The sequence below is a fragment of the Chiloscyllium punctatum genome, chromosome 33, assembly GCF_047496795.1.
Source record: "Chiloscyllium punctatum isolate Juve2018m chromosome 33, sChiPun1.3, whole genome shotgun sequence".
Taxonomy (NCBI): Eukaryota; Metazoa; Chordata; class Chondrichthyes; order Orectolobiformes; family Hemiscylliidae; genus Chiloscyllium; species Chiloscyllium punctatum.
In genome coordinates this window covers 67,895,244-67,917,734 of record NC_092771.1, presented here as the reverse complement: position 1 = coordinate 67,917,734, position 22,491 = coordinate 67,895,244, and positions in this window count along the sequence as shown.

The following is a 22,491-nucleotide window of genomic DNA, read 5'->3' as shown; positions in this document are numbered from 1 at the left end:
AGGAAAGAGCTAACACCTGTAAATTCTATTTTTTTGTTTACAAAAAGTCACAAATTTAAATAATCTTACTGTGATCAGAATTACAATAAATCTTTGTGTTGAAGAAAAATATAATCAAATCAAATCAAAATATACATCGATATTCACAATAATTGGCAGAGTGAACACTGCAATATCTTTCCATCAGTTGATGTACTGAGCCATATTTCCACTTTTCTATCCCTGACTGGAGTGATCAATGGTTAGTTATTAGCAATAACTAAATTATTAATATGCTGTCAGTGAACTGAATATTAATGAGAAACTTCACATTGCCGTTTGAACGAGCAATGTGTCGAAATAAACAGTAATTATTGGTGAAATGTCATTAGATATCTCTTAATAGATGAGGCTGTGATTACTTTGATTGTTGAAATGAGTAGTATTCCAATATTTCCAAGGAGCATTGGATGGAAAATTGATGCTTTTTGGTGTAGAAATGAAATTTGTTTTAATTGTAGTATTGGCAGTAATAATCAATGGATTAAATTATGATGTGCATCACACCTTACTGAATATTTTCAAGTTTTCTAACAGGTTTCTAGTCCAATCTTCAATTTAAAAAGGGTAATTTTGGCTCAGCACATCAGTAACTGCAAACATTTTCAACACATCTCCAAAGTTATTAATCTTTTCATTTAAAAAAAATCCAAAAATTACCTCTGTAAATGTCATTGACTCTATCTTTAGATTATAGTCAAGTTTGTTCTCTACTTATTTTCTTCCTATTTCTGACACCAGTGGCTAAATATTGATTAGATTAAATGTCATATGAGTGAGGTATTAGATTTCTCTGAAAGATCTGTGCAGCACAGGAATGGGTCCTTTGGCCCGTAACGTTGTGCTGAATATAATGCAAATGAAACTCATCCCTTCTGCCTATCCTTCGTCCATATCCGTCCAAATTATCTAACTGAACATTGAATTGCCTTAATGTATCTGCCTCCACCACCAACCCTTGAAGTTCATTCCAGACACCTACCACTCCCTGTGTAAAAAGTAATTGCCCCTCACATGCCCCTTGAACTTCCCCCCACAACCTTAAATGCATGCCTCACAGTTTTGACGTTTCAACTCTGGGAAGAAACTTCCTGACTGACAACCCTACCTATGTATCTCATGATTGTATAGACGTCAATCAATTATTCCCCTCAGCCACCGCCACACCACAAAAAAGCATCCTCTCCAAATCCAGGCAGCATCCTGGTAAATGCCCTCCAAAGCCTCCATACCCTTCCTGAAATGTGGCGAACAGAAGTGAATACAATACTTTAAGTATGCCTTAACCAAAGTCTTACAAAGTTGCAAAATGATATCCTGACTCTTGTAACCAGTTCCCTGACCAATAAAGGCAAGCATGCCATTTGCCTTCCATAGAACATAGAACATAGAACATAGAACAATACAGCTCAGAACAGGCCCTTCGGCCCACGATGTTGTGCCGAACTTCTAACCTAGATAAAGCACCCATCCATGTACCCATCCAAATGCCGCTTAAAGGTCGCCAATGATTCTGACTCTACCACTCCCACAGGCAGCGCATTCCATGCCCCCACCACGCTCTGGGTAAAGAACCCACCCCTGACATCTCCCCTATACCTTCCACCCTACACCTTAAATTTATGTCCCCTTGTCACACTCTGTTGTACCCGGGGAAAAAGTACTCCAGTACTCCAAATGTGGCCTATCCAATGTCCTGTACAGCTGCAACATCACTTCACGACTCTTGAATTCAATCCCTCTGCTAATGAACGATAATACTCCATAGGCCTTCTTACAAACTCTATCCACCTGAGTGGCAACTTTCAAAGATCTATGTACATAGACCCCAAGATCCCTCTGTTCCTCCACCTGACTAAGAACCCTACCATTAACCCTGTATTCCGCATTCTTATTTGTTCTTCCAAAATGGACAACCTCACACTTGGCAGGGTTGAACTCCATCTGCCACTCCTCAGCCCAGCTCTGCAACATATCTAAGTCCCTTTGCAAACGACAACAGCCCTCCTCACTGTCCACAACTCCACCTATCTTCGTATCATCTGCAAATTTACTGACCCACCCTTCGACTCCCTCATCTAAGTCATTAATAAAAATTACAAACAGCAGAGGACCCAGAACTGATCCCTGCGGAACTCCACTTGTAACTGGGCTCCAGGCTGAATATTTACCATCTACCACCACACTCTGACTTCGACCGGTTAGCCAGTTTTCTATCCAATTGGCCAAATTTCCCTCTATCCCATGCCTCCTGACTTTCCGCATAAGCCTACTATGGGGAACCTTATCAAATGCCTTACTAAAATCCATGTACACTACATCCACTGCTCTACCCTCATCCACATGCTTGGTCACCTCCTCAAAGAATTCAATAAGACTTGTAAGGCAAGACCGACCCTTCACAAATCCATGCTGGCTGTCCCTAATCAAGCAGTGTCTTTCCAGATACTCATAAATCCTATCCCTCAGTACCCTTTCCATTACTTTGCCGACCACAGAAATTAGACTAACTGGCCTGTAATTCCCGGGGTTATCCCTATTCCCTTTTTTGAACAGGGGCACAACATTCGCTACTCTCCAGTCCCCTGGTACCAACCCCGTTACCACCCTATCTACTTGCATGGACACTTTCAGGGAGCCATGGTCTTGAACGCCAAAATCCCTTTGAACAACAAAGCTGGTCAGGGTCCTGCCATTAACTATCTACTTTTCCTTAATATTTGTGCTCCCAAAGTATGACACCTCACACTTGTATGGATTAAGCTTTACCTTTAATTTCTCTGCCCATAGCTGCAGTTTATCTTTTTCCTGTTGCATTCTTTGACAACCTTCTACATTATTCACAACTGCACCGAACTTTGTATCATCTGCAAGCTTATTAACTCACCCAATTAGGTTTTAATTCATGTCACTTCTATATATTTTTGTCGTAACCAGAAGGGTTCCAGTACAGCTCCCTGTGGAAAAAAGACAGAAAATGAGGGGATTTTCTTGAATAAATGTGTTTTTTTCAATGACAAAACAATTCTGATGAATAATCTCTGAAGTTGTGATTTTTGTTTTAAATTAACCCAATATTTTAATTCTCAGTTTACTGATCTTAATGAATATCCAGTACAAACTGCTTTGAATATATTGAATCATTTTAAGTGTTGAGTTCTAACATTAATTATTATTTGATTGTCATTTCAATTCTCACACCATCATGAGATTCACATTTTAGTTGAATCCATTATTTCTTAGTGCCAGTATCACAATGAAATATTAACATTCTTTTCAGGTCAACACACCTGCAATCAACCAGAGTTTTCTCACCCAACACTCATAGTAACTATCTCATTCTCTTTTATTTGAATTCTCGTATTAATTGAAGGATTATTAATCAGCCTTATCAATTAAGAGATGGCTAATTATTTTTCACTTCAATATTTCAGTTTTTTCAGATATACTGCACAATTACATTGCAATAAGGATTTTCTTATCAACCTTAAATTTAGTTTCAGCTATTTTAAAACTAATTATTGCTAATGTCTAACTGGTAATCATTGTTTGAATGCAATATATCCAGCTGTCGATGTGGAACACTGGCTCAATACATCAACTGACAAACAATACTGCACTCTACAATCTCTTAATCTTAGCAAAATAATTTTCAGTGTGGAAGTTTAGTTGGATTGAATTGGCTGTGAGCAAAAATACATTCAGAGGAAGGGTCACTGGATCCAAAGTATTAGCACTGAATGTTTCCCACAGATGCTGCTCGACCTGCTGTGTTGTTTTCCAGCAATTACTGATTTTGTTACTGAGTTCCAGCATCCACAGTTTTTTGCGTTCTTGTACTGATTGTATTTCACTTCAATGCTAACATTTCTATGTTTCTGATTATTACAAAAGAGCTAACTCTTTTTCACATTAAACATTATGTAAATTTCATGTTTTTCTTGTGTACACAAACCTGAATTAACAAATGTTTGATCTATTCTTTTACAATAAACCTTGAATTAATAGAAATCACAATTTTGTGAAACTGAGGAAAGTTGTCTTTCGCTGAGTAGTCACGTTGAATGACCAATGCTTTATTTCCAATTCATGTGCGTTACAAAGCAGGTCAATGTTAATTTATGTACATGAATAACTGCTTCAAACATATTGAATTACTTGATTATCATGAGACTTATATTTATTTAAGATCATTGTCACTTCGTTCCATCATTATTAGAAATTACTAATTCTTTTTATCGGTCCATTACACACTGGAACTGTCTAATACAATCCTAGTCCAATTATCACAATAAATATCTGAGCAGTTTTCCCTGTGAGTAACCACAGTAAGTATAGAACATAGAACATAGAACATAGAACAATACAGCACAGAACAGGCCCTTCGGCCCACGATGTTGTGCCGAACTTCTATCCTAGATTAAGCACCCATCCATGTACCTATCCAAATGCCGCTTAAAGGTCGCCAATGAATCTGACTCTACCACTCCCACGGGCAGCGCATTCCATGCCCCCACCACTCTCTGGGTGAAGAACCCACCCCTGACATCTCCCCTATACCTTCCACCCTTCACCTTAAATTTATGTCCCCTTGTAACACTCTGTTGTACCCGGGGAAAAAGTTTCTGACTGTCTACTCTATCTATTCCTCTGATCATCTTATAAACCTCTATCAAGTCACCCCTCATCCTTCGCCGTTCCAACGAGAAAAGGCCGAGAACTCTCAACCTATCCTCGTACGACCTACTCTCCATTCCAGGCAACATCCTGGTAAATCTTCTCTGCACCCTCTCCAAAGCTTCCACATCTTTCCTAAAGTGAGGCGACCAGAACTGCACACAGTACTCCAAATGTGGCCTAACCAAAGTCCTGTACAGCTGCAACATCACCTCACGACTCTTTAATTCAATCCCTCTGCTAATGAACGATAATACTCCATAGGCCTTCTTACAAACTCTATCCACCTGAGTGGCAACCTTCAAAGATCTATGTACATAGACCCCAAGATCCCTCTGTTCCTCCACCTGACCAAGAACCCTACCATTAACCCTGTATTCCGCATTCTTATTTGTTCTTCCAAAATGGACAACTTCACACTTGGCAGGGTTGAACTCCATCTGCCACTCCTCAGCCCAGCTCTGCATCATATCTAAGTCCCTCTGCAGCCGACAACAGCCCTCCTCACTGTCCACAACTCCACCTATCTTTGTATCATCTGCAAATTTACTGACCCACCCTTAGACTCCCTCATCTAAGTCATTAATAAAAATTACAAACAGCAGAGGACCCAGAACTGATCCCTGCGGAACTCCACTTGTAACTGGACTCCATGCTGAATATTTACCATCTACTACCACTCTCTGACTTCGACCGGTTAGCCAGTTTTCTATCCAATTGGCCAAATTTCCCTCTATCCCATGCCTCCTGACTTTCCGCATAAGCCTACCATGGGGAACCTTATCAAATGCCTTACTAAAATCCATGTACACTACATCCACTGCTCTACCCTCATCCACATGCTTGGTCACCTCCTCGAAGAATTCAATAAGACTTGTAAGGCAAGACCTACCCTTCACAAATCCGTGCTGGCTGTCCCTAATCAAGCAGTGCCGTTCCAGATACTCGTAAATCCTATCCCTCAGTACCCTTTCCATTACTTTGCCTACCACAGAAGTAAGACTAACTGGCCTGTAATTCCCGGGGTTATCCCTATTCCCTTTTTTGAACAGGGGCACAACATTCGCTACTCTCCAGTCCCCTGGTACCACCCCCGTTGCCAGTGAAGACGAGAAGATCATTGCCAACGGTACTGCAATTTCCTCTCTTGCTTCCCACATAATCCTAGGATATATCCCGTCAGGCCCGGGGGACTTGTCTATCCTCAAGTTGTTCAAAATGTCCAACACATCTTCCTTCCTAACAGATATCTCTTCTAGCTTATCAGTCCGTTTCACACTCTCCTCTTCAACAATACAGTCCCTCTCGTTCGTAAATACTGAAGAGAAGTACTTGTTCAAGACCTCTCCTATCTCTTCCGACTCAATACACAGTCTCCCACCACTGTCCTTGATCGGACCTACCCTCGTTCTCGTCATTCTCAGGTTTCTCACATACGCATAGAATGCCTTGGGGTTATCCTTGATCCTATCCGCCAGGGATTTTTCATGCCCTCTCTTAGCTCTCCTAATCCCTTTCTTCAGGTCCCTTCTGGCTATCCTGTATCCCTCCACTGCTCTGTCTGAACCTTGTTTCCTCAACCTTATGTAAGCCTCCTTCTTCCTCTTTACTAAACATTCAACCTCCCTCGTCAACCAAGGCTCCCTCACACGACCATTTCTTTCCTGCCTGATCGGTACATACATATCAAGGACACGTCGTATCTGCTCCTTGAAAAAGTCCCACATTTCCACCACATCCTTCCCTGACAGCCTATGCTCCCAACGTATGCTCCTCAAATCCTGTCTTACAGCATCGTAATTGTGATTACGATGTGATTATCGTCCTGCCCTTCCTGCATGGGCACATTATGGAGGGCTCTGGTAATGTCTGTACTAATAGACCATGAGGCAGGCATTCAATTCCTACCTTAAACAGAGATGTGTCAAAGCACCTCAGAGTTGATTCGAAAATATCTAAGTGTCAATTGAATTACTTTTCAATCCAACATTTTCTCAACTTGTATCTGTTGTTGATTATAATGATCACAATATCTTGAATTTATTTGTTTCAGGTCACTGATTAAAGTGTGAATGTTATTAAGGTGAGGGAGAAAGTTTTAAAAGGGATCTGAGGGGCAACTCTTTTCACAACGCGTGTTTGGCATATTGAGATGAGATGTGAGAGGAAAGGCAGTGGCTGGTACAATTACAACATCTAAAAGACTTTCGGACAGTTACATGGATAGAAAACATCCAGAGGGATATGGGACAAACACAGGAAAATGGGACTAGTTTAGTTTCGGAAACCTGGCCGGAATGCCAAATTGGGCTGAATGGCCTGTTTCCGTGCTGTATCAGTCTAACTTTCTACAATTCAAACTTGACTGTGATAGGTAAAGGAAAGCAAAAACGGGTATTAATTCTAGTTTGTGTCCATAAAAAAGTGACATGAATTTTAAATAATTGTGTCACATGAAATAGTTCACTCTTATTGTGATTAGAAATACAATGAATGCGAGCACTAAAGTGAAATATAATTGAATTAATTCAACTGTGTTTCCATGGTTAAAATAAAAATTGATTTTCACAATGATTGTGAGTTTGTACACTGCAATATATTCACATCAGTTCACGTACTGAACTATTATTGCACATTTATACCCCTTACAGAACTGAACAATAGTTACATATTAGCAACACATAGATTTTTGAAAATATATCAGTGCACTTCAAAGAAGGAGATATTTAATGTTGCTATGTGACTGTGCAATGTGTAGACATGAACAGAAATCATTGCAGTGAAAAGTAATTACAGTTCTCTGAACTTATAAGGCTGAGATTACTGTGATTATTCAAAGAGCAAAAGTCAGTTTTTGAAGCATGTTGGATGCAAAATCATTGATTCCATTGTGGGATACTTGACCTGAAAACAATAGTATTGTTACAATGGATTAAATGAAACAATGGATTAAATTAAAATATGGATCTGACTATACATGTTAGAAAGACAAACAAATTATTCTGTAATTATTATAAGGATAATGAATTCATAATAAATGTTGTAATCAGAACAAATAAGTTGACTCAACATTTTAAAAGCCCTTTGCTCTGATGTTGATTCGACATCATTAAGATCGGTAAACTGAAGACTAAAATCTAACAGCTGGATTGATGGATTGAGGACAATAAATGAGCCATTCAGTAATGATTGAAAAGAAATGACTTTTGCTCAAAATGCAGACAATACAGAAGGAATGGATTTCATTCAATTAGTTTACATGTAGAAATGTATGTTTTTAAATTATTTAATTTTATTCTGATCAATGTTCAAACATTTGTGTCTGAATTAGGAAGAAAATAAGGAGATAACGAAAGTGAATATCAAAGTGACCACAAGATACAGTCCATGACATTTGATAGAAAAAGGAATTTGCATAACTTTGTAATTATTGAACGTTGATAAACAATTAACTCCTCAGGTACTGAAGCAGTCCAACCCCAAGAACAACAGGATCTGGACAATATCCAGGTTTGGGCTGACAAGGGGCAAGTAACATGCATGCCACACAAATGCAGGCTGTGACCATCACGTATAAGAAATGACCTAACTACCATCACTTGACATTCAATGCTGTTACCATCACTGAACACCCACTATCAACATTATCCTGGGGATAATCATTGTTCAGAAACTGAATTGGTCTCACCAAACAAACACAGTGGCTACAAGAGTAATTCAACTCCTGGCTCCTGAAAGCCTGCCCAACAGCTACCAGGCACAAGTCCGGAGTGTGATGGAATACTCCCCACTTGCCTGGATTGGTGCCGCCCTAACAACACTCAAGGAACTGATGGCCACTTCCATCTCGAAGGACAAAGGCAGCAGCTAGATGGAAATACAACTACCTTCAAGTTTCCATCCAAGGTACTAACCCACCCTGACTTTGGAATATATTGCCATTCCTTCACTGTCGGTAGGTGAATGTCCAGGAAATCCCCACCCCAATGGTATTGTGGGTCAACCCACAGCAGGTTGACTGCAGCGGTTCAAGAAGACAGCTCAGTACCAATTTCTGAAGGGTAACTAGAGACGGGCAATAAATGCTGGGCCCAGACAGTGACAACCAAATCACATCAAATAAATATTAAAATAATGTCTGCAAGATCAAAACAGCTTCAACGCTGTCCTAGCTGCAATCTCTGCCTCTTCTTATTGACAATGATAAAAGGTTACCTTGCTCAACTTTCTCCTCAGTACAGTATTCCCCCCAGCCCTCTCTTATACCAACCAGCAGCATTTCCATCACCAGCAGCAACTCCGCTTCAAATATTTTGTCAGTAACTTTTCATTAAATGGTTACTTCAATTACAATGCAATCTCTACAAACAGAACAAGTACCTTTTCGGCAACAACAAATTTTCTAACAACTTTTCTTGATCTCTCTCTGCCATTCTCTTTGGTTATATGAGGTAGGGAGGGATGGGATCACCACAGTAATGTAAGATATTTGTAACACAGTGAGACAGGAAAGCTAGTATGGCTCACGTTGACTCTTAGACCCCACACAGTGGAACAACACATTCACTGCGTAATAAACACAGCACAACATTTCAACCCGGTGTGACAGGAATAAAATGTGGATCGGTTGGACAGGCTGGATTTGTTACAGCTGGAGTTTGGGAGAGTGAGGGGTGACATGACTGAAGTGTCTAAGATCCTGAATGGTTTGTTAAGGAGGATGTGGAAAGGAAGTTTCCTCTTGTGGGTCATACGTGAACTCGAGAGAACTGCTTTAAAATTAGATTCACCCTTTCAGGGCAGAGATGAGGAGATTTAATTCCTCTCAGAGGGCTGTGCAACTTTGGAACTCTCTGCCCCAGAAGGTGGGATCACTGAGTATTTTAAGATACAGGTTGATAGGTTCTTGTCAAGGGACGTTGGGGGATGATGGAACACAAATCACTAACAGATCAGGCCTGGCCTTATTGAATGATGGATGGACTTGAGGGGCTGAAACTTCACCTTCTGCTTCTTTCTCACATGACACAGGACTAAGAGCTTTGTTGAAAATTCATTCACTGGATGTGGGTGCCACTGGATATGGGCAGCATTTATTACCCAGAGGGCAGGTAAGAGTCAACCACATTGCTGTGGGTCAGGGGTCACATGTAGACTAGATCAGTTAAGGATGGCAGCTTCATACCCTAAAGGACATCAGTGAGCGAGTTGGATGTTTCCTGACAATCGAGAATTATTTCATCAATAGACTCATAATTCTAGATGATTATTGAATTCAAACTGCTGAAACTGACTGACCATGTGGCTGGCAGTGAATCCAACACAAGTGAATGGAAACATTGCTCAGAGTCTGGTTCTGGAACATTCAATACAACCAGGAAATGGAAAGTGAATACTTCGCTGAAAACAAGGCCACTGCTTTGTTAGAGACAAAATCAATCAATGTTCAGTTCCTGAACATTATTGACTCACAGAATATGCGAACCTGCAGAATCACAGTAAAAGGGAAGAGTAAACAACATTCTTGGCAAAGCCAGAATGAACCAACTGCTTGTATAAAAACAGCTCAGAACAAAGGGGCTGAATCCTCCACAAACTGACAAATCAGATTTGTAGATAGAGATTGGAAATCTTTAGAAAGAACCCTTCTCTGCTGATGGTGTGTGCTAGAAACCATTCTCAGAGTGAACTGCCACTTATTTCCCCTCACAAAAGGAGGTGTGTTGCTCACTTACAGACTGACTTACAGACAAAGGAAACCTGATTAGGAACTCGCAGGTTAATTAAGCTATTAGTGACAGACCATTGCACACAACAAGAGCTTAGACACAACAGATTCTAGTGAAACCAACACTGCAATGAAAATGGCAAATTAGTCTTTATAATCATGTAGCCTTTCTCAATTAAAATAATCCCAGTCAACTTCTCAACATTTTAAAACTATTAATATCAATGAATATATATTTATTTCCATTCCTAATTTCCTCCAAAAAATGTATCTGATTATTCTCTTCAAAATATATTTTAAATGGTGTATTCCAAATCACAATTCATTTCCAATTATTCTTAGAGCAAAACAACTTTCAAACTAAAATAGTTTTCATGTCAATTATGACACTGGAAACTTTGTTATGTAGTTCAACCATATTTCCAAATATTGTTTTGGTTCATTATTGCAGTGAAGCTAAAATTAAAGTCTATTTATTTTCTCTGATATCCTTCTATTACTTTATTCCCTAATAAGAATGCCTTTGGTGTAATGGGTGACAAACATTAAATAAAATTGAATTTTCATTGCAAGAACTTGTACAAAATATCACATATTATTCAGGTCATTCATTGTCGTTGATTATCTGTTATTTTCATTGTATGATCACGTTAAATTCACTTAAATAACCAAAGTAGAATTTTCACCTCTATAGATATGTAAAGTGAATGTCAAATTATTAATATTTCAAGTAAAACCAAATTTACATTTTGCTCTGTTTTATTCCAGGAATGACAGGATGTGTTACATTATTATGGGAAACAGGAACAAGTGAAGGTGGTGGCTCTCAGACATGAGGCCTTAAAGCCAAAGGGGCAGGTGGTAGTTACAGTGGGGGAGGTACCTAGTGACTCGCTCTCCTCAGAAGGCAGTGAGGATGGTGACACTGACTGGAACGGGTTAGATGACAAAGCGCCCACGTATGGACAGAGGGACGACAATGGGTGAGATGACCCAACGCCCTATAAGGCCGTGTCTATGGCATCGCTGGGCATTCAAGCTCAACTTAGACAGTAGGGAGCAACAAAGGGAACTGAAAGAAACCAAACCTGAACCGTTTACCCGCTGAATAACAGATGTTGGTGAATGAACACCCAGCCTGATAGAGAAATGGTAATAATAGGCCTTATTGTGACAATATGGATGAATTAGTAGAGGTACACAGTCTCACCGAAGGTGACGTACGGACCCTCCCTCGGCCCAAGATGCCCTGAAATGTACAGCAGAAACTGTACGTGCAATGAGAGGATGGGGTGCGAGCCGGTTCCCCCGAGAGTACAGCTGATCCATGGCACCAGGCATTTACAGATATTGCAGGGACACACTGGGGAGGGGACAGACTGAATGGGCTAAAATAACCTTGGTGACTCAGGGAACCAAGGGTAATATCGAGGATCACACAGAGAGGAAGCCTGAGGTGTGTAAGGACCACGGGGGATTACCAAACCCCAACCTGTGATGATGAAACCGGTTTGATGTATTTAAAAGATGACATGGGACACTATTTAACTGTAATTATAAACATGGGACTCTCAGTGGGAGATAATTCTAACTACATTCTGAATTGGGCCATGAGAGCTGAGGCAAACACAGAAACACAGGGGAATAGCTGCAGTACAGGGAGGGTAATCAGACCCACAATGTTACAAGGGAAGCAGGAAAGGGCACATAGACAAGGAATGTAGGCACAGAGTGGGAGATAGGTGTTCATATTGTGAGTGGCCTGTGTTCATGTAGGTATATGCATAGCCCATGAATATTCATTGACGTGCTGTTAAGGGGCCAACACTTGCATGATTCTAACACCGGAGCATCTTTGTCAGTTACCGATAAGGATTTACCCCTCACCCCCTCAATTACTAAAATGAGAGCAGTCGGAGAGGGAACCTAGGAAGCTGGATGAAGCAAACCTGCCCCGATGTAGACCGGGAGTACAACAAAACGTATTCAGATATGGAGGTGTGACACTCAAGAGGGACCATTCTGGGAGTTGCTCCTATTTATTCTAAAATGGCAACTATTGACATCAACACCCGAATTTAAACATGGGGATGCTCCGGCCAGGACTGGGACAGAAAGAAAAGGAGAGGCAACTTTTCCGGAGTAGCTACATTGCAGGGAGACTGGGACAGTCAGAGAATCTGGTTGGTTATAGCTCAGACCATCTCAGCGGTGTGCGTAACTCAAACAGGAAAGTGGGTTGTTATCTATCGACCCTGTTGAGATTGAGGGCCCTCTCACTCCCCACACAAACGGGATCTCATCAAAGCTGGGGCTGAAGAGGCAGTAATTGTGACAGTGATAGATTGACAGAAGCTGGAAATAGTCCGGGTCCATACCTGTGGACATTGAATGGCAGAAGAGAGTGGTGTTTACTGACCGAGAAGAACAGTCCACCAGGATACTATTACCTCAGGGATCCCACAATATTCCAGTATTACACACCGATGTGTGTTTGATGGATTTCGTCACACTGATCTTACCAACACCTCATCACCTCAAGCAGTGAGAAAGACCATATCCAGATAATATACAGATTGGATCAGGTTAGCCAGGCCAGGCTGAAAATTAACACACAGAGTGCAACTGGAAAGGTAGGGAGAGACGGAACTGGGACATCATATTGGGGAGATCAAATCAGGAAGGGAGAGGGAACAGTCCCAGCAGGAACAAAAACTATGATTATAAAATTATCTACCCACACACCATAAAGGGATCAGGCAAACTTTAGGATTGTTTAATTATTGTGGGAATTTTGTGAGGAATTATCCATAAATAGAGAACCATCACGAGCCCTGGCAGAAGCGCGGACATTAACCAGGGGTGAGGGAGGCAAAATGCACACAGTCAGCATGCCTTTGGTATAGTTCATGACTGGGCTGGGTGAAGGTATATCACCCCATCTGGGGGCCACATTGAGTATGAAGAACAGGTCAGAGAGTTAGTGGAAGCAGCTAACTTTCCCATTGAAGCAGCAATAATGAAGATTAGAGCTCACAGGAAAGTAGAAACCCCATACCAACGGGGTAGTTGGTGAGCATGGGTGAGCATACTTATTGAAACAGTGCAGACATTTGAGGAGGATGCAGTGGCAGGAGCTACAGAAGCGAGAAAGGAAAGTTTAAAGACATTTCCAGAAACAGTCCCATAGCAGGAGAAACAGGAATGGGAAAAGTATGGGGCAGTAATAGGACATAGGATGATCCAGCAGTGCCACTGTATAAGACAAACATTATGAAAAACATATCATGGGCTGGCCAATAGTGAGCAGGATAAAATGCAATATCGAATGATCAACTACAGGGGTGTTCTGGAACAAGAAGGTTTTGCCGAAGGGGTGTAGTCTGTACACGATGTGAGCCAGGGAAAACAATCAGGATAGAATGGAGGCAGCAGCAGGGACCCTGGGACTCACGGGAACAATTACAGATGGATTTTACATACATCCCATCCCAATCCCAGGGAAGGAAATCCTGCTGGGTCTTAATAAACAGGTTTACTCAGTGGGTGGAAGCATTCCCCTGCAGATTCTGACCAAGGGACACATGTTCCAGGAAATGAAGTTAAGCAGCTCTGTGGCCTGTTTGGTACTGAGCAGAAATCCCATCTCACATCCCACCCCCAGAGCTCAGGGACAGGAGAAGGAATGAAGCAGACACTGAAAGCTAGTCTGACTAAGGCCCTGACACAGACAGGCCGGGATGGGTTAGGGTACTCCCCACAATCCTAATGAAACTGACGTCAACCCCAGCAAAGGGAACTGAGCAATCCCCCTTTGAATTTGGACTATGCAGCTGCCAGAGGGTATGGTAGTGGGAGGGCAGGAGATGTACAATGGCAAGGATAGGGTGAAACAATTTGTGAAAGAACTGACAAAGCAACTGCATGAGCTGAGAGAGGAAGTTGCAGACGGACAGAGAATCAGAGACTGGGAAAGGGAGCTCATAAACATCCGAGCTGACATCCCGAACCCAGGAGATCGGGTCAGGGGGAAATATTAGTGGAACGTATGAAAGAAACACATTAAAATGCTGGACTTGGCTGGGGGAGTCACAGAATTCCAGAGAGGGAACTCTTTCATCAGGCATTAGTAAGGAGCTCTGAATAAACATTGGTCGTGCTGCTCAACACAGAACTCAAGGCTCCTCTTTGATATTTCTCCCAGTAACAGTTGTGCAGGGGTATGTTGGTGGCTGGAGGTCTGTGACCAGTGCCTCTGTTCCACAAGGGTCAGAGCTGGGACATCTGTTGTTTGTAATAAATATAAATGATTAGCCTGAAAATGTAAAAGATTTAATTAGCAAGTTTGTAGATGGCACAAAGTGAAGAAGTTGTGAATCGTGAAGAATGTTATCAAAGGAAACATCAAGGACGAGATCAGTTGGAAGGTTATGCGGAGAAATTGCAGATAGATTTTAATTCAGACAAGTGTGACGTGATGCGTTTTGGGCGGCTCATTGTAAGAGGAATGTATACACTAAAAGGAAGTGCCCTGAGTAGCATTGATATACAGAGGGATCTTCAGGTGCAAGTTCACAGCTCCCTGAATGTGGTGAAGGAGGTGGATGGCAGGCTTGCCTTCTTCTGTCAGGGGAGTGAATATAAAACTGTCATTAGGCCACCTTTGGGGGATTGTGGGCTGTGTTGGGCACCGCATTATAAGGAGGATGTGGAGGCTTTGGAGAGGGTGGGAATGGGTTTACCAGGATGTTGCCTGGATTGGGAGAGGTTGGAAAATCTTGGATTGTTGTCTTTGGAAAGTCAGTGGCTGTGGAGTGATCCGAGAGGCACAGAGTGAATAATCTGAATCGTTTTCCAAGTGGAAAGTATCAGTTCCACAGGCCATAGATTTAAGGAGAGAGGGGGCAAGTTTAAAGGAAATGAAAACCGAAAGAACAGCAGATGCTGTAAACCAGAAAGAAAAACAGAAGTTTCTGAAAAAGCTCAGCAATTCTCGCAGCATCTGTGAAGAGAAATTAGTTAACATTTCTGAGGAAGGGGGACTGGACCCGAAACATGAACTGATTTTTCTTCACAGATGCTGCATGACCTGCTGAGCATTTCCAACAACATCTGTGCAAGTTAAAAGGGAGTTGTGTCAGACAAGTTTCTTATGCAGAAGGTGGTCAGTGACTAGAATGTACTTGCCTGAGAGATGGGAAAAGCAGAAACAATCACAATGTTTAAGAGGTTTTGGACAGACAGATAAGCAGGTATGGGTTGGCAGGGATATGGATCATATACAGGCAGATGGAATCAGTTTGGAATGGCATCATGATCCACACAGACATGGTGGGCCGATTATTCCAGTGGTAAAAACAATGACTGCAGATGCTGGAAACACAGATTCTGGATTAGTGGTGCTGGAAGAGCACAGCAGTTCAGGCAGAATCCAAGGAGCTTCGAAATCGACGTTTTGGGCAAAAGCCCTTCATCAGGAATAAAAGCTTTCAGGGCAGAGGAAACGACTTGGGAGTTGCCGTGGGAGAGGGACTCCCTGAGATTCCTGTAGAGAGAGGAGGAAAACTTCTTCAAGGCACTAATTTCCAAATGGAAAAGGATTCAGGTTATTCACTTTGTCTGTGCCTCTCAGATCACTCAGGAATAAAAGAAGTGCTTTTGCCCGAAACGTCGATTTCGAAGCTCCTTGGATGCTGCCTGAACTGCTGTGCTCTTCCAGCACCACTAATCCAGAATCTGGTTTCCAGCATCTACAGTCATTGTTTTAACCTCATTGATTTTAACCCTACTGTGAATCCTCTTGCAAGGATGCCTACCTTGAAGAAGTTTTCCTCCTCTCTCTACAAGAATCTCAGGGAGTCCCATTCCCACTGCAACTCCCAAGTCGTTTCCTCTGCGCTGAAAGCTTTTATTCCTGATGAAGGGCTTTTGCCCGAAACGTCGATTATTCCAGTGCTGTACTGTTCTGTTTTCCAGGGGGGAGAATGTGTGGAGCGAGAGATAATATTCTGAGTATAATGTGTCTCTTCTTTAGAACACACAGTAAGTTGATGCATTTTGAGAGAAGCAATGTCGAAAGGCAATATATATTTGAATGGCACAGACATAGAGAGCAGGACAGCAGGAATGCGGGACAATGTGTACAAATCCTTAAAGGAGAGAGAACATAAAGTGTATTGAGTAAACGTATAGGATGCTGGGCTTCATTAATAGAGGGAATGATAACATACTCATGGAAAAGATGCTGACCATTGACAAAGTTCTAGTTAGGTCACAGTCAATCATTGCATCCAATTGTGGTCAACAGATTCCTGGTCAGGATGAGGAAGTTAAAATACCACAGAGGGGCCAGTTCCATACTTTGCTTCTCTTTCAGGATGCATTGGCGACTGAAGGGTTAAACATTCTCCTGCCAAAGGTCTTCCTGCCGTATTGTAAGAATACAAGGCCTGTACTCTTCCAATACAGACTGAACACCTCAGTAGGGGTGAGGCAGACCGAATCTTCAAAACAGAACCTCTTGGAGCCGCACATGTGGATTCCACCATAACCCCAGATGGAGCAATTTGCCCTTTCTAGACAAGACGGAGAGCCCTGGGCACAACCCTGTTAAACTGCCTCCCGCTCCCATTGTCTTACCTCCCCTCCATATGAGCATAGGTAAGTGAATCCCCCATTTAATGAAAGAAGAACCCTTCTGTCTTAATCTCTTCCCATCAACACATAATCATGAACAATACGATAATCAGTTTCTGTAATCCATCACACATTATCACAGGACATTGGCATTCATCAAGCTTTGTAAATTCATAATTACCAGCTTTAAACTATGTAATGACAATCGTCCATGTGACTGATATGCCTTTGTCTAATTCTTATTAAATATACTATCTCTGTGGGTAAGGCAGAGATTCGTGAAGATGAGTCTGTACAAGTAGACACTCGGCTACTGTAGAGATGCTTTGAAATTCTTGCCAGCTGTCCGATAAGCTACTGCTGTTGTGCAGAAAACTTGTGTCGCCTGGATTTGTGGAACAAAACAGACATTAACAAGGAAGGATATGAGTGATATTCAGGGTGTGGAGTACAGACTTACTGGAGTGGTTCACTGATGAAGAAAAAACAGTCACTAGATTGATTTGAAGAGATTGCTATTTTCTTTGAAATTTTGATAAAGCTGAATAGATTATAACAGACCTAGATATAGCAGACAAAAATATCTGTATTTGATAGGTGATGGCACAAGAATTAAGATCAGATGTGAGGGTCTGAGACAGTGGGAGATGAGTAAGTGTTTCTGTTGACTGTATTGGATGGAAAAATGCAGAACATGCTGCCTATTATGGTGGTGCAAGTAGAGAAGGTCAATGATTGATAAAAACAATTAGATCAGTTCTGAGGGAAATAAACTTGCAGAGTTTGGGGTACGTATGGGGAATGAGAATATGGGATTCTGCTACAGAGAGACAGCTTGGATTTGATGGGCCTCTTTCTGTGCTATAATGCATTTTATTTGGACTTGCTTAACTTGTTCTGGTCACTGATTAAGTTGTCATTTAGGTAAATCTGCTCAGTGTTCCTACTCAGACCAATACAGGCTGTCCCTCCACAGCAGGAGATAATGGTTACTGCTTTATACTGGGTTCTTTGGGGGGGGGGGGGGGGGGGTGCTAACGGTGTGTATAACAGTCTGCCAGCATTTATCTGAAATGGCAAAACCCCAGTGCAGCCAGACTAGGGATTGACTCTGGAAATGTGGGGAATGCCAGAAGGGAATTCTTTCCCCATCCCACCTGGAAACTGGCCAAACCAGTCAGACTGGGGAGCTGTTCACTTGCAATGTGTGTGGGGGGGGATTCACTCAGGCATCCATCCTGCTGAGACAAAAGTCAATTTACTGATAGCCACAGTTGAAGGATCTTTTTTCTCTTTTTTTCACGCCAAATAATGAACAATGGTTTTGGCAGCTCATAACGCTGTGCACATAGAGATCTTAGCTTTGGAAATGTTCACAACATTGCTGACCATGTACAGATTCAGACTGGGTACAGATTTTTATTTTCCTTTATTCATTCACAGGATGAGGGTGTCGCTGGCCCGGCAGCATTTACTGCCCATCCCTAATTGCCCAGAGGGCAGGTAAGAGTCGACCACATTACTGTGGTCTGAGGTCACAATGTAGGCCAGACCAGGGAAGGATGGCAGCTTCTTTCCTGAAAGGGCATTAGTGATCCAGATGGATTTTTCTGACAATTGATTAATGGTCATCATTAGACTCTAAATTCACAAGTTTTTTTTATTGAATTCAAATCCCCCCCCCAATCTGCTGCAGCAGGAGGCTTTGAACCCAGGTCTCCAGAACACTATCTGGGGTTTTAGATTAACTGTCTCGCGACAATACCGCTCGGCCAATCCTTCCCCACATCGCTGTCCATCTGTATAGAGTGAACAGTGATTTTCTGGTTCATCAGAACTGGGTAATCACACATACGTTTGCTCAATGATTGCAGAAGTTGGATGTTGATTGGCAATTGAAATCCATCTCTGAACCATGTATTCGGGGGTTTGTTTCTGCTGATGATTGGAAGCACCATCAGTCTTGTTATCTTTTGGGGATAAAAACAGTTTCAATTAGCTTTCTGTTAAATGCATGGCAATCAATTCTATCTCACAACTCTCAGGCAGATTAGTTTCTTTTGAAGGGTTCTCCATCTCCCCAACCTCCTCCATCCTCACCCCCAACAGTACAATAATCTCATAGAGTCTCTTTATGATTATGAATGAGACAATCTGATCAGCTGCTTCTTTCCCTACTCCTATGTCAAGTTGGATCTTAATCTCCCCTTACTGCAGTTGTGATCCTGCATCATTGTACAGTGTTACTCGTATTTCATGTCTTGGCCTATCAGTGTTCATGAAACTGCATGTAGTATATGGGGCCAACAGCGTAAGAGTTTAGCTCTTTCCTTCCAACAACAGCAGTAGAATTGTACTCCAACAAAACTTACAGAATCACGGCCAAGCATATCCCCCAACTTACCTCTTACCATCAAACCAGTGTTTCAATCCTCTTTCAACTGAGAGAATTCAGGAGGGCATGTCAGTGACAGCAGCATGAATACCTAAAAATGAGGTGTTAACCTGATGAAGTTCCCAAAGAGGATGACTTGTGTGCCTAACAGCATAAGCAGCAAGTGATCGACAGAGTGAAGCAATCCAGGAAACAACAGAACAGATCTAAGATCTGCAGTCCAACTAAATCCAGTTGTGAATGAAGTCAGAGCACAACTGGAGTTCTGAGGACAGTTCTCTTCAAGATATTAACCAACAAGAATGTCAGACTGGATTAATTATCATAAACCTCAAGTCCTTTTGATATTCATATATTTACAATCAGTGTTCAATTCACCAAATGTAGCTGAAGGTAAAGATAATCTTCAAGTGATTGTAACAGTGGAGACATCTTAAGACTTGATCAGCAAATTAAAGCCTGTTGTGTTTAGATAGTAATATTTTTAAAGAGATTTTAAAAAGTAAGGTGACTTGAGTATAAAGGAAGAAGTTGATTGGTGGGTAGCTGATAATGTTGTTTTAATCTGAAGTTAATTTAGGATTAGTTAACAAATAAACACATGGGAGGGAATCCCAGGGCCATTGAGTGCACATCCAGTTCCATGTGGGAAAACCAGGACACTTTTTGTGTGAGGGACAACCACAGGAACACGGAGGTGACATGGGAAATGACAGGAACACTTGTTTGACTGCGGTTAAAGTACTGCACACATTTCTGATCCCCTTATTCCAGGGTTAATGTGATCACACCAGAGAGGGTACACAGGAGATTGATCAGAATATTTCTACAATTGGAAAATTTCTGCTCTGAGGAAAGGTTGGATAGGCTGGGGATGATTTCCGAGGAGGATGAGCTGAGATTTAATTGAAGTGATAAAATGCTGAGGAATCCAGATCGAGTGGATAGGAAGGAGCTATTCATTAACCGAGAGGTCAGAAACTGGAGGATTTAGATTGAAACTAATTCCCAGAAAGAAGTGGGGGGGGGGGGGGGGGGGGGGAGAATTCATTTCACTCAGAGATGGTGGGGAGCAGGAACTCATTGATGGGGTGACAGAGGCAGTAACCAGCATCACATTAGAATAAAAGGACATGGATGTAACTGAGATGCTGGAACCTGCAGGGCTGCGGACTAAAGTCTGCAGAATGGGATCATTGTGATTTATTTAACATTTCTCCAGAATATTAAACTCAAGTCCAATTTGAGAATTTATAAACATCACCCGACCTGAATTCCAAATGTCAGAATAAATTTATCAGAAAGTTACAGCACAGATCGAGGCCACTTGGCCTATCCTGCATGTGTTGGCTGTAATAGAATGACCCAGGCTTTACAGCATTCTGTACTCACCAATGAGAGCAACAATTTCAGACTGTGTACTCTGCCCTCTATGTTGTTATAATCTGTTTTTTCAATGTATTTCTTAGACAGCTGCTCACCTTGTTTCCTGGTTTCTTTCCCAGCCCTAACTCCATTCCCCATGGCCTTGAGGGACTACCATTTCTGCAATTTAATCTCTCCTGCCTTCCCCCGTGTGACAGACTGTCTTTTTATCCTTGTCTCCCTTCCACCTTGCTCACAACTTGTTACAGTTCTGATGGTTCCCAGACCTCTGACTTCACTGCGCTCCCTGGGTCAGTGGCACGAGTTTTGAATTCTCTTCCTCATGAAATAATCAGAAATCTTTCTGGCTGCAGTTTTCCACAGATTTTATTTTGAAAGAAAAAGGGGATTTGCGTCAGAGTCAAGTATTTCTGAGCCTTCATCCACAATCCTGAGCACTTAGACATAATATGTGACCCTCCCACAGATGTGCTAACATGGCCTGTAGTGTGTAGGTTAGGTGCATTGTGTTAGCCATGCTAACTGTGGGATTATGGAGGTAGGGTGGGAGAGCAGGTCATTGCAGACTCGATGGACCGAATAGTCTCTTTGTGCGCCTAAGGGATTCTGTAATTCTAACTAGTTGTGATTATTGTCACATTTTCCTAAGTCCAGGTTCATTCAACTCAGGTACACATGCTGCCTTTGTGTTTCTGTGGGTGCTCACGCAATCCTTTCCTTCTGTTTACATCAATTTCACACTGTATGTGAGGGTGGGATTGAATGTGTAAATATAAATACTCCAACCGAAACCCCTCACAAGTCAGCAACTGTTTCTGCTACAAGCATCACTCACAACAGGAAAATAAAGGTTCAGTCACAAATCTGACAGAAACACTGGTTATAATCACCAGGAAAGGCTTAACAGCTTAAAACTCTTTTCTAACGAAAAGAGGAGGCTGAGAGACAACCTGGTACAAGTAGGAAGCTTTGTGTCTGTGTTTTCAGAGATTTGAGGTTGAAATCATTGAGCTGGAAGCATGTTTCATTGCCCCAGGTCATCAAAGGTGCTATCTAAATGTGCATCTTTCTTTCTGCCTATCTGTCTGAGTCAACGATCAGATGGATATGTCATTGTCTGAGTGTTTTCCCAAATCCCTGATTGAATCTGCCTCCCCCCACAATCTCAGGTGCCAGCTGCCTCCAGCCCACCCACATGGGCACGTTGAAGAGCATGACAGGAGAATGGATTGAAACCGAGAGTTCAATGCCAGAATGAAATAGGAAGAAGGAAATAAATGTGATTTTTGGATCCCACGGGAAACAGACTCCAGGATTAGTCCTTGTGGGCATTCCTGCAGTAATATGAGACAGCATTCCATGATGAGAGTTAAATCCGGGTGGCAGTGGAGGGAGCCACTGAACATGAGCAGGTTTAGTTCAAACACAGGAGTTTGTTCAGTCAGTAACAGTGTGTTAGACATGGAGGTGAAGTGAGCAGTGAGGGGAAATGTTACCACAAGCTGCAGATGGATAACTTTCATTGGAACAGGAGGAGGCCATTTAGCTCTGCCATTCAATATTTCATGGCTGATTTGTGCCCTAAGTTGCAATGTTCAAAACTCTCCAAACTCATCAATAAACTCCTCTG